Genomic DNA, 14,716 nt, shown 5'->3' with positions numbered 1-14,716 from the left:
ATGTTTTATTGTCTTACTTTAACTTATAAAGTTGAAGAGCTGTTCCTTTGAATCCATCCATCCATTATCTACACCGCTTATCCTCAGTAGGGTCGCGGGGGTGCTGGAGCCCATCCCAGCTGTATTCGGGCAGTGGGCAAGGGACACCCTGAACTGGTTGCCAGCCAGTTGCAGGGCACACAGAGACAGGCAATTTGCTCGCTCATTCACACCCAGTGACAATTTGGAGCGGACAATTAACCTGACATGCATGTTTTTGGAATGTGGGAGGAAACCGGCATGCCCGGAGGAAACCCACGCAAGCACGGGGAGAACATGCAAACTCCACACAGGAGGTTTGATCTCATGACCTAGAACTGTGCTGCACACCCGCTAACCACTGTGCCGCCGTGTTCCTTTGCATACAAAGCATTAAAAGCACTCACTGACTTTTTTTTAATCATTATTATCCTCCCGTAATTGTTCTTTGCTACCTAACTTTGTGGAGGATCAGCGCGATGGATGCAGTTCCCCTCTCGCCTTCCAGTGGTGCGCTTGGTGAGACGCTTTGTACAGCATTCTACGACACACGAGAGGGTGACTTAATCCTTTGCCCGGATCTGTGTGACACAAAGAAAATGAAACAAAGAACAATGATGGGTAGATAATGGAATACAAATGTCAGCGAGAGTAGCCCAATCCTTACAGATAAAATGTAAACATTTGGGTTTTCTTTAGGCTCAGTCGCTAAAATAAAGTTTATTGGTCAAGCTAAGGCGGGTCGGGTTACATTTTTTAAGGCCAATCTTACCTCTAATGTACACCGACATCCTGTACATTGTGTCACAAAAGAAAATGCATGACACAAGGGTTAAAAAGAAAAACATAATTGACCACAATTTGGATCTGTTTTCAATGGCAAAGTGTTTACATTCATTTTATAATACAATTGTCTTTATTGTCTTGAATACCAGTGTTGGGCACATTACTAAAAAAACAGTAATTAGTTACAGTTACTAGTTATTTAATTAAAAAAGTAATTCAGTTATCCCCAGATTAATGTCACCCAAAACTAGCACTCCAAACTGGAAGTAACTACCTAGTTACAAATCACCACATATATTTGCATTGAACTGACCCCCTAAAACTGCTTAAAATTAGCCACATAATGAAAGAACTAGAAGGCAACGTGTACACCAACCTGTGGAAATAATGAACCCCCTTATATCATTGGGCTTGTGCAATATTGTGAGTGTGCAAACAAACACTTGCCCGAGACACTCTATTTCCATGTTGTCCCTGGGCTTCTAACAACTCGGAAGATTTCCTTCTCCATTTCTGGGTACTGTCAAAGATGGTTTCTTTTTTTCTACCGACATGATATATTGCAAAAATATTTTTACTGTGATTCATAGCCTGGTTTTATTAAGTATTGCACCATGTTGTAACAATAGTTGCGATACCAAAGTATATTAAGAACGCACTACACTACTCGTTTCAGAAAAATGTAATTTCAAGGACGCGTTTCTTTGTGACACGTTAGTCCATACTTGGTTGATTACAACGTAGTTCACATCGTTTACAATGAGATGATTTAAAAATAAGATAAATTGAATATTGGAATAAATGGGTTATAGTTATAAGGTTGTGATTGTACACATTTTGGTTTTACTGCGTATGCATTATATCGTGACTTAAACCAAGCCAAAATGACTTAAGAAAAATACAAATAGACAACTATAACAAACACATTTTGTACTTTTTAAGTTTTGGGTGGCTCAATGTAGTCCACGTTATTGGACAGATGAAAAATTGTGGCCTTCTCCATAATGTAAATTCGTCTTTACTTTCATTGTTACAATTAACAGCAACATAATCTCAAAATTAAGTCGCAAGGTACGGTATATATTTCCACACTTTTGTGAAGTAACAGTTAACTTAAAAAATAATAATGAAAAAGGTCCTATGATATGTTTTTACAGTTTTGTGTGCTTGTTCAGGGTGGTGTTGGCCCATGGAAGGAAGAAGCTGTCTTTGAGCCATTTTGTCTTTAGTTTGAGGGACCTGTACCGCCTAACAAATGGAAACAGGTTTTACCCCCAGAACCTCATTAATTCCGAGTTTGAGGACAGGAAGGCCCATTACATACGTTTTTAAGTTTCTTGCACTGCTCCTTATCCAAAATAATTTCTTAAACCCAACTCAATATTTTGTTTCTTACCCATATAAAAACCTGGTAGCCTTTTTGTGCGCTCATTAACGGTGGTGATGGCCCTAGAGAAGAAGCTGTCTCTGAGCCGTTTTATCTTTATTTTGAGGGACCTGTAACAGAGTGGAACAGGTCAAAGCCGTGGTGGCCAGGGTAGGAAGAGAATTTTATAATGTTGATGGCTCTGCTACAGTATCGCAACCCGGCAATGTCCTCTAGACTGGGCAGAGAACAGCCGATGATCTTCAGGGCTGTGTTTACCCTCCGTATATTTTTCCTGTCCGCTGAGTTTTACCAACAGAATCTCTTCAATTCTGAGTTTGAGGACAGGAAGGCCCATAACATACGTTTTTAAGTTTCCTGCACTGCTTCCTATCCAAATTCATTTTTTAGACCCAACACAATATTTTGTTCCTCATCCCTAAAACAACCTGGTAGCCTTTTTGTTTTTGTAGACAATATGCCCTGCTTAACAATTCAGCCATAAGTTAAAAAGTCATTGCATGTAGACCAACATTTTTCTGCTTTGATGGATCACCAGTGTGGCTTACGTCCCTGGAAACGGCTCTAAAGCATTTATATGATTTGAGCTCAGCCATAAAACAATATGTCATATCGACTTACGAAGAAACCGCTGAGTAATTGCGTGTTTTGAGGAAAAATAAGAATATGGTGATCGGAGATGAAAAGCTGTTCATGTCTGGGAGAGCTTCTCAGCATGGAGTTGATTACTTTAAGAATGCTACAGTCTCTGGAGTCGTGTTCTGCGGTTGGTTTTCTGCAGACCGTCATTGTTATTGTACTGTTCCACATCTTTGTGTCGTCTCCTAAATAAAAGTGATTCTAGTCTGCTGCCACTGAAGGGCAGCATTGCCAAGCCATAAATCAATTACTCTGCATACCAGTATCATGTTGAACATAATTTACAATGACTCTTAATTCATGCAAGATTGATGAAAGCATGTTGAACAGCGTGCTGTTGTTTGTTTTATGACGTGGTGTTTCTTTTGGGGTTAACATCATCCACATGATGCTTTTTTTTTAAATCGAAAATGCAGATGTGGAATCAAAGGCAGTGAAAAGTACATATATAAGGGTATGTATTTTCATATAAGCATATTCAAGGAAATATATATTAAACCTCATGACTTATTAATCCTTTATCATTTTCTATTTTGTTTAGGCTTAAAAAATGACAAGAGTAACAATTAAAGCTGTCTTTTTTTTTCTGAGCAAAAGGAAGAAGGAGTAATTCCCTTTGCCTCCGCAGGGTTTCTATGAAGCCTGTACAAATAGTGTGCCACGATCCTCTCTGAGCTTATAACAAGATTTAGAGGCTTTCGCTGCCAGATGAGGTTTGCTGAATAGATGTGTTACATTCTGCCATAAAGTCTAGTGGGATGGGCCAAAGCTCACTAATGGAAAATGATGCTTGCCCTGGTCCCAGCTATGATGTGCTATATATATCACATCATTTTATGAAAATTGTCTAGAATTGACTTTTAATTCCCATTATAAGGACACATTTAAGTGAAGTAAATCATTGCAATGAAGTGATTCATGTATGAACTGTCAAGGAGCCTTTGGATGTAGGTAATGAGTTGAAGTTTGATTTAATGCTTCTAAATGTTCTGTAAAAGTAACCCTGTACATAATTCATCTGACAAATGCTTACCCCCCTTACAGTGATTACGTTACCTTAAAGGATCAAAAGTCGGGTTTTTGATGCAATCTGAATGAGTCCTGTACATGCCCGGAAAAACACAAATAACCCTGTATACTGTACATGGCGTTTGCGTGTATTCCGATTACATGGGCCAAGTGAAAGTCAGTTTGCAAATAGATGTTGTTTCTGCATTTAACTTTTAACATTAAATAAAGGCTGCTTTTATTCATGTCACACGCCAAATTCAAAAGAGGAAAGTGCTTGTTTCCTCCATGCTCCAAAAGTGAGATCCCTTGATGTCTAGTGTATGTGGCATGGCAAAAGGAACAACTTGCACTATTGATGGATGGATGCAATTGCGGCATCCACTATATATGGACTGTATAAATTTCACTTTGAGAGAAAAAAATTAAACAAAAATGTCCCTAAGAAATCAACCAATACATATGTGTTTTTTTTTTTGGCATGTAAGTCAGAATTGATCATGAATTATTTGTCTCTGTACTCATGTCCAGAGTGCCATGCAGCAAAGAAATACCGCGGGTGGAAGAACTGCCCATCCACACAAGCAATAATATTACTCAAATGATTATACATACATGAAAAATTGAAAAATGAAATAATTAACCCAACTATTGCATTTAAAATACTCACAGTCAGACTAAGACCACAATTTGTTTTTGTGCGCATTCCCAGTAGCTTTACATAATCGGATTACTGCCTGCATGTAAATGTAACCAGTACCGAAAGGTTTCGCAGAATAAAAAACACAACTTTTGTAAATAGATCTTACTTTTGCTCATTAAAACTAATATATTAGGCATTATCAAATCAATTTAGTTGAATATACTCATTTGACTTTGCACTGAACCAAATCAGTCAGTTTCTGAGAAGTTGTAGATGAAAGCATCTTAATTCCCTATTGCTTCCACCCACCTCGTATTCCACCTATCACCTGCCTTCACGTCTTCTCTGATCTCGCTCGTTATACCGATAGCTGGCACTTCACAACTTTTCTGTTTCTTCAAACAGATTTGTGTGAGTATGCTAGTTGTGCTGTTTATTTACTGGCATTTATATTGCATTTTCACCTGTTGAGGATTCACTATAGTTCCCTACTTGTCTGTTTTGGGATATGAAACTGCAAAATATGACCTATTTTATTTAAGGACGACTTAACAGTGTATTTAAAAGGTCGATGATTGTTACAGTTTTTTGTAGTTAGGTAGAGAATGTTAAACATTATCTCAAAGATTTTCCCTTAATCAGACCCTCCATTATTTTCTTTTTCCTTTTGTGGACAGGTCATGTGGCAGAGGAGCAGAGGAGCCCAGATCTCCCTAATCTCCCTATCCCCAGCCATTTTGTCCAGCTCAATCGACAGGATACTGAGGCTTCCCTAATCCAGCCTAGAGACATAGTCTTTCCAGTGTGTCCTCGATTGTCTCCGGGGCCTCCTGCTGGTTGGACATGTCAAGAACACCTCTCGAGGAAGGCAAGCACCCGAGCAACCTCAACTGGCTCCTATAATTGTGGAGGAGTCCCTCCAGGATTACTGAGCTTCTCACCCAATCCCTACCGGCGAGCCCTCCCACCCAGCGTAGAAAACTCATTTTAGCTGCTCGTTTCCGGAATCTTGTTCTTTCAATTACGACACACAGTTCGTACCATAGTTGAGGGTAGTAACATAGATTGACTTGTAGATGGAGAGTTTGGTGTTTCGGCTAAGCCCCCTCATCACCACTGTGGATTGGTACTGGATCTACATGACGGCAGATGCCGCACTGATCCGCCTGTCGATTTCACACTCCATTCTGCCTTAATTCGTGAAGAAGACTCCACGATACTTAAACTCCTCCATTTGAGGGAGGAACTTATCCCCGACCCAGAAAGGTTGACCCGTTGTTGGCTGAAGATAACCCAAGTCCTGAAAACTAAAATTTGCATAAATAAAGTTAGTTTACGTCATGAACAGAATGTCCTAGTTAAATTTGCGTAAACACCTTGTTCTTTTTTAGATCTTCTGCTCCGTACAACACATGGATCTTCGTTTACCCGATTTAAAGCGCATTTCTCCCCCAAAAATTTTTCCCGCATCAAACTGCATCACATCCCCTTCCCCCTGGTTTCTGAGCTCAGTCCTTTTGTCTTCCTCGACCACCCTACCCTCAGATGATTTATCATAATGGCATCCGTTGTCTCCACTGTGCCGATAACGTCCATATTTCCGTCTTCACAGAATCCATCACCACTTCAGTCGACTCTACCTTAACCTGCTGTTCCATCAAATGTGCGAAGCAAAAATATTTTTCAAACCACAGGAAATACATTTGCTTGGTTGGTCATTAAAACATACTTACTCTTCTTTCTCTTCAAATCTATAGTCTTGGAGTAGTACTTTTGCAACCTATCCTTCACATGAACCTACCAAAACATTTACTACATAGGAATGGACAGCTTGTTTATGAGAAAAATAGTAACTGCATATAGATGGCTAGATAGATAGATAGATACTTTATTCATCCCCGCAGGGAAATTCACATTTCCAGCAGCATCCCTGTGCTGAGAACAATAAAATAATAAAGCAAAAAGAATACAATATACAAATACCAAATGTGACGTGCTAATACCCACCTTAGCGTGTTATATCGAGTATCTAGATAGTGCTACACAGAATACACATTGCAATAAAATACAGTATGCAATGTAGGGGGTGTGGTTTACTGTGGGCCTTTACTCCGCCGGGTGGAGTTAAAGAGCCTCATGGCATGAGGAAGAAAAGATCTCTTCAGTCTGTCCGTGGTACAAGACTGTGACAGCAGTCTGTCGCTGAAGCTGCTCTTCTGTCTGGATATAATGCTGTGCTGTAGATGTGATGAATTGTCCATGATTGACCGCAGCTTTTCCAGTGCCCGTCTCTGAGCTACTGTTGTCAGGCTGTCCAGCTCTGTGCCCACAACAGAGCTCGCTTTCCTCGCCAGTTTATTGAGACGAGAGGCATCCTTCTTCTTGACGCTGCCTCCCCAACACGCTTCCGCATAGAAGAGGGCGCTTGCCACAACAGTCTCATCGAATATTTTCAGGAGCTTTTTGCAGATGTTGAAGGATGGCAGCCTTCTGAGGAAGTAAAGTCGGCTTTGACCTTTACTACATAGAGCTTCTGTGTTGGCAGTCCAGTCCAGTCCAGTTTGTTGTCCAGCTGCACACCCAGGTATTTGTAGGTCTGGACAAATTCTGAACATTTTCCTTTGATGGTTACAGGAACCGGGTGAGTTCTAGTTCTCCCGAAGTCCACCACCATCTCCCTGGTCTTGGTGGTGTTCAGGTGCAGGTGGTTTGCGTCGGTCCATTGGACAGAGTCCTGAATCAATTTCCTGTACTCCTCTTTCTGCCCACTTCTGATACATCCCACGATCGCAGTGTCATCAGCAAACTTTTGCACATGGCAGGACTCAGAGTTGTACTGAAAGTCCAATGTACACAGAGTGAATAGGAACGTAGAGAGCACGGTCCCCTGCGGAGATCCTGTGCTGCTAACCGATGTACAGCCCCCCTGTTTCACATACTGGGGTCTGCGTGTCAGGTAGTCCGTAATCCATTCTACAAGGTGTTAGCTAACTCCCATCTCTGTCAGTTTCCTACTAAGTAGCAGACTATAACAAAAAGGTGTAGGACAGGTAATACAGCTCAAAAGCATTATCATAGCAATAAAGGGCATAGTAACTGAAAGTAAGCATAATGCACTAACAATGAACCTATTTGCTTTTGACCTGGGCATCACAAACCCCAAAACAACCATGAGTTAGAAAAGTGACTTGTAGGTATTACTTTTTAATCTTTTTTAGCTGTAATCTGTCTACAATAATTCTGTCTTTTACTAGAGAAACCATTTTGTCTTAAGTCTCTCAACCAAGGTTTCCTTCAGTTTATATTCCAACTTTTCACCCAGGAAGCAGTTCCTCCATGCTTCAAGTTGCTTCCGTGCACTCAGTACTGGCACTCACGTTAACTACTCACAATAATTATAGACTGGTTACTTGTAGAAGCTGACACCACGTCCAATAAAGAATTGAAATATGAAAGTGGAGCATGTTAATATGTGCCAAGAAGATTGTGACAGTCTCTTTGTTTGCCATGAAGACGCTTTTCGGGCTTGCAATACGCTGTCCCATCTTCCCTGCCAGCTAAAATGAACAATGACAACCCACATCAGAACTAAATCACAGCCAAATCCAGAGAAGCACCTCAGGTGAACCCAGAGGTAATCTTGCCTTTAGCCTATATGTTCCTATCATCTTTTTGTTTATTTCCTCCCCTGGAAAAAAATTGCAATTGCAATGTCACCCTCTTCATTTAACTTCTGGATGCTCCGCAATATCATTTCACAAGTAGCCCCACCCTCAAAGGTCAGTGTTTCATATTTTCTATCCAAGCAGGAGACTTTAGACAATCTCTAAACCTTTCAACTGTGCACTTTGTCAAACACCTTTTTTTCTTTTGGCCTTAATTGTTCCCATATTCTTGACTTATACCTCCACATTCCATCAGTGAAAGTCGGGGGGGGGAAATATGTCTGTTATGCGCATTATGTTTTTGCGTTTTTTTCACCTGCACTCTCCAAGACGAACGACTTGAGCTCCCAGGCTCGAAAGGACTGCAGTGTGTTAAATCTAACAATCGAGCATCTTCTACACAGCTGAATGGACAGGCACAAAAATGTGAAAACGGCCAGCCAAAGAAAATAATTGCGGCTGTGTTCATGTTCACCAGAGAGAAGAAATAACGTCCAATACATTGTTCGCAGCAAAAGCGCAACATATTAAATTGACCATGCGGGCAACGGGGCACGGGTTCAATCACTCGAAATGTACTAATTCGTTTTAAAGCGGGCACTTGCAGTTGTGTGTCGGGAACTGCCGTTCACAGCAATGTCGGGGCACTTGTGACACTTTCTACAAATAACCATGGAAGGAAAGTGAACTAAGGCGGGTTAATCAATTTTTTCCTGATTAAATTGCTTTGAGGGGGAAGGAGAGTGTTTAACCTCTGTCTCTCAATTTTGGTTATCATTGTTGAGGCTTTACAGCAGTCCATTACATGTTAATGTTCAGCAGAAGTTAGACATAATCACATGTATGTGTATTAAAACCCCAGGATAAGACGTTAATCTGTTCTGAGGTGGGGTCAATTGGTGAAGCTGTCATATAATGGGGAAAAGAAAGCTACTTTTTCCATACCAGTAGCCGAGGTAAAAACATTGAAAAATAAAATAGAAAAAGACCTGATTATCTGTCAAGTATGTGTATATGATTATAAATCACTTTAGATAAATACACATGTAACGGAAATATTACATCTTATTTACTTATTTAGCATGTGCATCTTATTTGGCGTGGCTTGAACTGCTACAGTGGAGTTGTGGGCGGATGCAGAATGAGTAGGAGATGGCAGATTAAAATAAAAACTAATACAAAAACTTCCCGTTGTGAGAACTATTTGTTATTTAGTATTTATACTACTTTTACGATTGTAGATTAGTTTTGGCCATTTTTCTTACCGTTGGTTATAATGATTGTCCCTTCTTTGTATTTCTTGATAACTTCTAAATAACTGCAAGCTTTGTTTCCCATATGTCATCCTTTTTTAGCAAGTACAAGAAATACAGTACTAAATCGCTGACTCACAAAGTCTTTTGTAAACACAGATTCTGAACTGAATGTAGAGAGAGAAAGGCATTGTAGGGGTTAGCTTAACCAATAGTATACCGGCATCTTCATGATGGTTCTAGGTACCCCAATAGCAGACCAGTATTTTATATTAAGTCGACCAATACTAGACAGGCATCTAAGAGCAGTATGAAGCAATTGACTCGCACAGTCATACTTACGAACATTGCAATGTTTTGATTTTGGGGCATGCAAAATATTTTGTTGGTGTTAGCAACTTAATCATTGCAGGTCTATATGTTGCGTATGCAAGTCTGTGAAATTCTTAAAATGGCTCAAATTAACTCTTTTTTAGATTTTTTGGGGGTTTGGATTGGCTTTTGGACTGTATTTGAAACAGTTCTTTTCTTACTTTCACCATTTTCATCATATAATTATAAGAAAACCACCAGCACGCGCCATACCCCCGTCTCCTTTCTTCCAGCATAATGTGCTTCGTGGCTGGAACACCGAGGGTAAAAGTAAGATGAAAGCAGATAAGCGTGTGGCAAAAAAATATATAAAGGCTCTGTAAACTCTTTCAAGCATTGTTAACACATATCTTGTAGAAAAAACATTTATTTTTAAACTTTTTAAGGATGCCTCAAACCACATGCCACACCTTTAATTTCGCATAGTGGAGAAAATGCCACAACGAGTGGCCGAAAAAAAACATATTTTCCATTGTAATGTAAAATTATCTCAAAGCGACCGTGTGTATTACCCTCCTAGTGGTAAAAATATTAATTTTAAAACATTTAAATACTAAGCACGCTCGTGGGTGGAGGAAATTGTATTTATTTTACATAAGTTGAGGATCACCTCTCGGGAGCTCACATATTTGTCTGACATCTTGCTGCTAACGGTACCTCTCAAAAAACAATTCTGTCTTTTTTTCTACATTTCTTTAGTTTTTTGCCTTTTTCCTTATAGTTTTTTTCTGGTTTTCTTTCATTTTTATCTTATTCATTTTCATTTTTTATATCTCAACTTTTTTCTGTTTGCTATCGATTTTTTTCTTCATTTTTATATTTTTTTCTTCCTTGTAACTTTCATTTTCTGTCTTTTATTCTTTTTCTTTCATTCTTTTTTTGTACTTTCGTTTTTTTCTTTCTATGTGTTGTTTTGACTTGACTTGACTTCTTTTCTGTAATTCTTTTTTTTGGTGATATTTTATCTTCTTCCTTTTTTCTTGTTTTTATATTTTCTCTTTCACCAAAGGCTCGGCAAAATAATATGATGGAAAAAAGTGCACTTTGGTCACTTTGAGTCTCCGTAGTGACTTGGCATGCTTTTTCGCACTCATTTTTGGTTTCATTACACAAAACAGCGTCATCTGGTAGTCAAATTTTACACATTGTCCCTTAAGGGAAGGGATCATGTAACCAGTGGGTTTAATGTATATGTTTAACTTTCTTAGATGTGATTAAAATATTTAGCCCAACAAAACCAAAGTGTGAAGCACATTGTAAAGCGCTTTGGGAGGTCTTCATTGACTTGAAAAGCGCTATATAAATGCAGACCATTTACCATTAAAATTTTTACTCTCCACACTACATACCGTATATTCATTTATGCGTTTTCATTTGAATTTAGATATTTTTCTCAACAAATGCAGACCATTTTTCTATTGTCCCATCAATGAATCATCTCAGTTTGTGGTCTAGATCACTCTCTTCTTGATTTTTTTAGCACAAAAATCAATTTTGCTACTATTCTCCACATGTGCTTGGCAGAGATCATAAAGTACCAAATAAAACATAAAGAGAAAGTCGCCTTTCCAGTATAATTCCATCGTTTAGACTGCCAAGAGTCATTAAAAATGTTAATGCCTTTTTCAGTGATATTGATGGTTAGTCGGAATGGCTGGTTCGTGTCTGCAATTCATCGTCGAAGCCAGCCAGTTTCAGGCCCACAATTGAAAAGACTCATATACGGCTTTGTATTTAAATTCTGAAAATGTAAATCTTTGCGGCTGGGCACAGTGAAAAAGAAAACTCATCTGATATGCTCTTATTCGACTCCCCCCACCCCAGCCACCGCATTTCACACTAAAGTGATTGCGCGGTTCAAAGGCTCAACACCAGGCGAGCATATGTTATTCCATCTTGAAATAACAATGCAGATGCCACAATTCAACCATTTTGGTCCCTAGTGAAATGTGGCACTGTCTATCTTCTGTAGGCAGGGATTCAGAAATGAACTTGTTGTAAAGGAAATATCTATGATTCTTTCATTTTTAGAGCTGTTCCATGTTCTTTGGAGGACAGCCCAGGTTACCTGTTCAGAATCTGACTTATAACATGGAACATTATCATGTGCTCTTCGGGTATAGTAGACCTTCCAGGATACGACATTAATGGTGGTGAATGTGAGGTGAAATTGTCATATGGCAGGGACTAGAAACCTCTATTAATTTGCATTTGAGTTCCCAAATCCCGGTAGCCCTGATAAAAACGTGAAATAAACAAAATGGTATCTGGTAAGTACTCCTTATAATCAGTATTCGAGTATTTGATTAATGATTAATCGCTCGTCTTGGGATCAAGGGATCCCGGTTCGAATCCCGGCTCGTCCGTGTTACATGTTGAAGTGTCCTTGGGTAAGACACTGAACCCCTAATACCCTCAATAAGCAGGTTAGCGCCTTACATGGCTGCAAGGCTGATATTGGGAAATGTGGAGCACATTGTAAAGCGCTTTGGGAAGTCATTGACTTGAAAAGCGCTATATAAACGCAGATCATTTCATTTCATATTGCCCGCACATGGCGCTTGAGCTCAACTCTGTTGCACTTCTCCGTTTTAACATTAGATGGAGCCAGTAACGGAAAAGGTGCTTCTCCACCCATGAATTTTGGATCCCCTGAACTGGAAAACATTGGAATTGTGTTTTCTTTGCTTATTTAATGAACCTTCTTTTCATTCATTTGAACTGTCATTGAAATTCAAAGTGTATTACTTTGTAACTTAATCTGACAAAATAAATATTACCATTCCTCAAACCTAGAACAAGTCCAGTAGCTTTTCTTTCCTCTGTCTAACAGTATAGGAGCTACGCTCAGGTATTGCTGAGGTTTGTATTCGAGACCGTATCACTATATACAAAAAATGTAATCAACAATTTTTTTCTCCTCCTGGCCCTTTCAATGCGGCCCGCGACTCAAGAAGTTTGCCCACCCCTGATCTACATGTATAGAGAAAATTATATCTTACACCTTTTGTGTGACGCGACTTGAGCTGGTACAGTGGAATAGTGGGTGGATGAAAACAGATTAACTTCCGCTTTCAAGGATTGTAGTCGCTTTGATTGCCTCCTTAATCTTAATAGTCTTCCCAATCTTCGATTGGTTAGGGCTATTTTCCTTAGCAAGGGTAACGCCACATGTGTCTTCTTCGTATTTCTTTATTTTCTCAAATTTTTTATACTTGCTTATCGTCTTCTTGCTTCTCTCTCTACGATCACAGAAAATCTTGAGAGTTAAGCCAATAGCAAACAGGCATCTTGGGTTTTCTTCATGATACCGTGACGCAAGCCAATAGCAGTTCGGCATCTTCTTAACGTCACCCAATAGCAGACAGGCATCTAGAGTTCTATGAGTTATGTGACTCACACAGTCTCGAACACCACAAAGTTTGATTTCTGGAAGCTTTGGAACACACAAAAGAATTAGTAGATTAAGGTTAATGACAGAAAAAACAGCATAATCCAAATCGTATGAAAAATCTTCGGGTCTAATGTTTAGTAAGCTCAGCCTGAATGCGGACTGATCATACTTCAACATAGATTCTGCATTTGACCTGCTTGTGACCATGTTTTAAAAATATTTACAAGCAGAGGTCCCTTTCCGGGGTTGGGGTTAATACAATTTATTAACCCTAACATGGGGTTGTAAAACACTATGAATACCTTAACCTGGTAGAGGGACTCCAACGCCAATAATGCCCCACTTTCAAAATAGTTTTCGACAGAGGTCGGTACTAACGATGTACATTTACTCCGTTACATTTACTTGAGTAAGTTTTGGGAAGTTTTGTACTTTTAGGAGTATTTTTAAATCTCTATACTTGAGTAAATTTGTGAAGGTAAAAAACGGTACTTTTACTCTGCTACATTAGGCAACATTGAACTCGTTTCTTTTTTACATTAATAAATCCCCTTCACATAAGTACGCGTCTATGTGTCTCCGCCAAAGCGCAATTAATTTGACGCAGAGCTCCGCCAGGCTTTACCATGTTTAATCAATCAAACGTAGCAGCCTCGTCACGTGACCCTATTAAACTTTAGTGGGCGGAAAGTTGTTTACGGATGAAACAGATGGAAAATGTCGCATAGCAATACCGACTATGAAAACATGGAAGAGGAGAAGCACCCCTGGCCTCACATCTAAATCTTGTTCCCCAAAAAAGGATGGCAAACACCAGCTACAATATGCAATGTCTCCTTTGTTCGAGTTCATGGGCTAGCTATTTATACTGCTTGCAGAGCCTGTTAAGATAAGTATTGGGCTTTAAATGCTCCTTCTGCTAAAATTATTTTTTTGATTTATACTATTTTATTCTATTGTTCATTAAAGCACTTGAACTTACGTTGATTATTTCAATCTACTTTTAAATGAAATGTATTTTTTTGCTGATTGAATGGATTCATAGTTCTATGATCTGATTGGTTGTTTTAAAAATTAATAAATATGACGTTTTCACGTCCAGAACCAAGGGTAGACTCAATCGCGTAACGTTTCTCACAAGTTTATTGAATTAGAGAGAGGAAGGGCAGTGCCCGCGATCCGATGCTCGCTGGAAACGGGAAGCAAATGGCTCTCGCAATCGGATCGTGATCGGAATCTGGAAGTGGATCTTCCGTAGCGGGAGATGGCGGTGTCAGGGACGGAAAAAGAGGTCGATAGCCGGAACAGGAGCAAAAACGTGGTCGGGATAAAAAACGGGTCGTAAGCCGAGACAGGAGAGCAGACGTGGTCGGGATCAAAAACGAGTCGTAGCCGAAGACAAACGGGGAGATCAGGAACAGACGATTGGAAAAATGGGTGCAAAAACGGGACAGTTGGGATTTAGGGTAAAAAAGGCTTGCCTTGTAACAACAGAGGTGCGCAGACGGACTGACAAAAGGATAGTGACAGGACCGGGCTTAAGAAGGGACA

At 39.6% G+C, this 14,716-nt stretch overlaps 1 long non-coding RNA gene across 1 annotated transcript in view; it reads left to right on the top strand.

Annotated features, from left to right (window-relative positions):
* The window catches only part of LOC148359971 (uncharacterized), a 30,170-nt gene extending 24,043 nt beyond the window's left edge, over positions 1 to 6,127 (top strand). Inside the window, exon 6 of the long non-coding RNA XR_015851266.1 lies at positions 5,159 to 6,127. This is a non-coding gene — a long non-coding RNA (uncharacterized LOC148359971). The remainder of the gene's footprint in view (positions 1 to 5,158) is intronic.
* The last annotated feature ends 8,589 nt before the right edge of the window (positions 6,128 to 14,716 follow it).

Source organism: Urocampus carinirostris, chromosome 9 (assembly GCF_059441175.1).
Source record: "Urocampus carinirostris isolate Australia breed hairy pipefish chromosome 9, RoL_Ucar_1.0, whole genome shotgun sequence".
NCBI classification, from domain to species: Eukaryota; Metazoa; Chordata; class Actinopteri; order Syngnathiformes; family Syngnathidae; genus Urocampus; species Urocampus carinirostris.
Note: the sequence above shows the minus strand (reverse complement) of the source record. Positions and strands in the feature narration are given on the sequence as shown.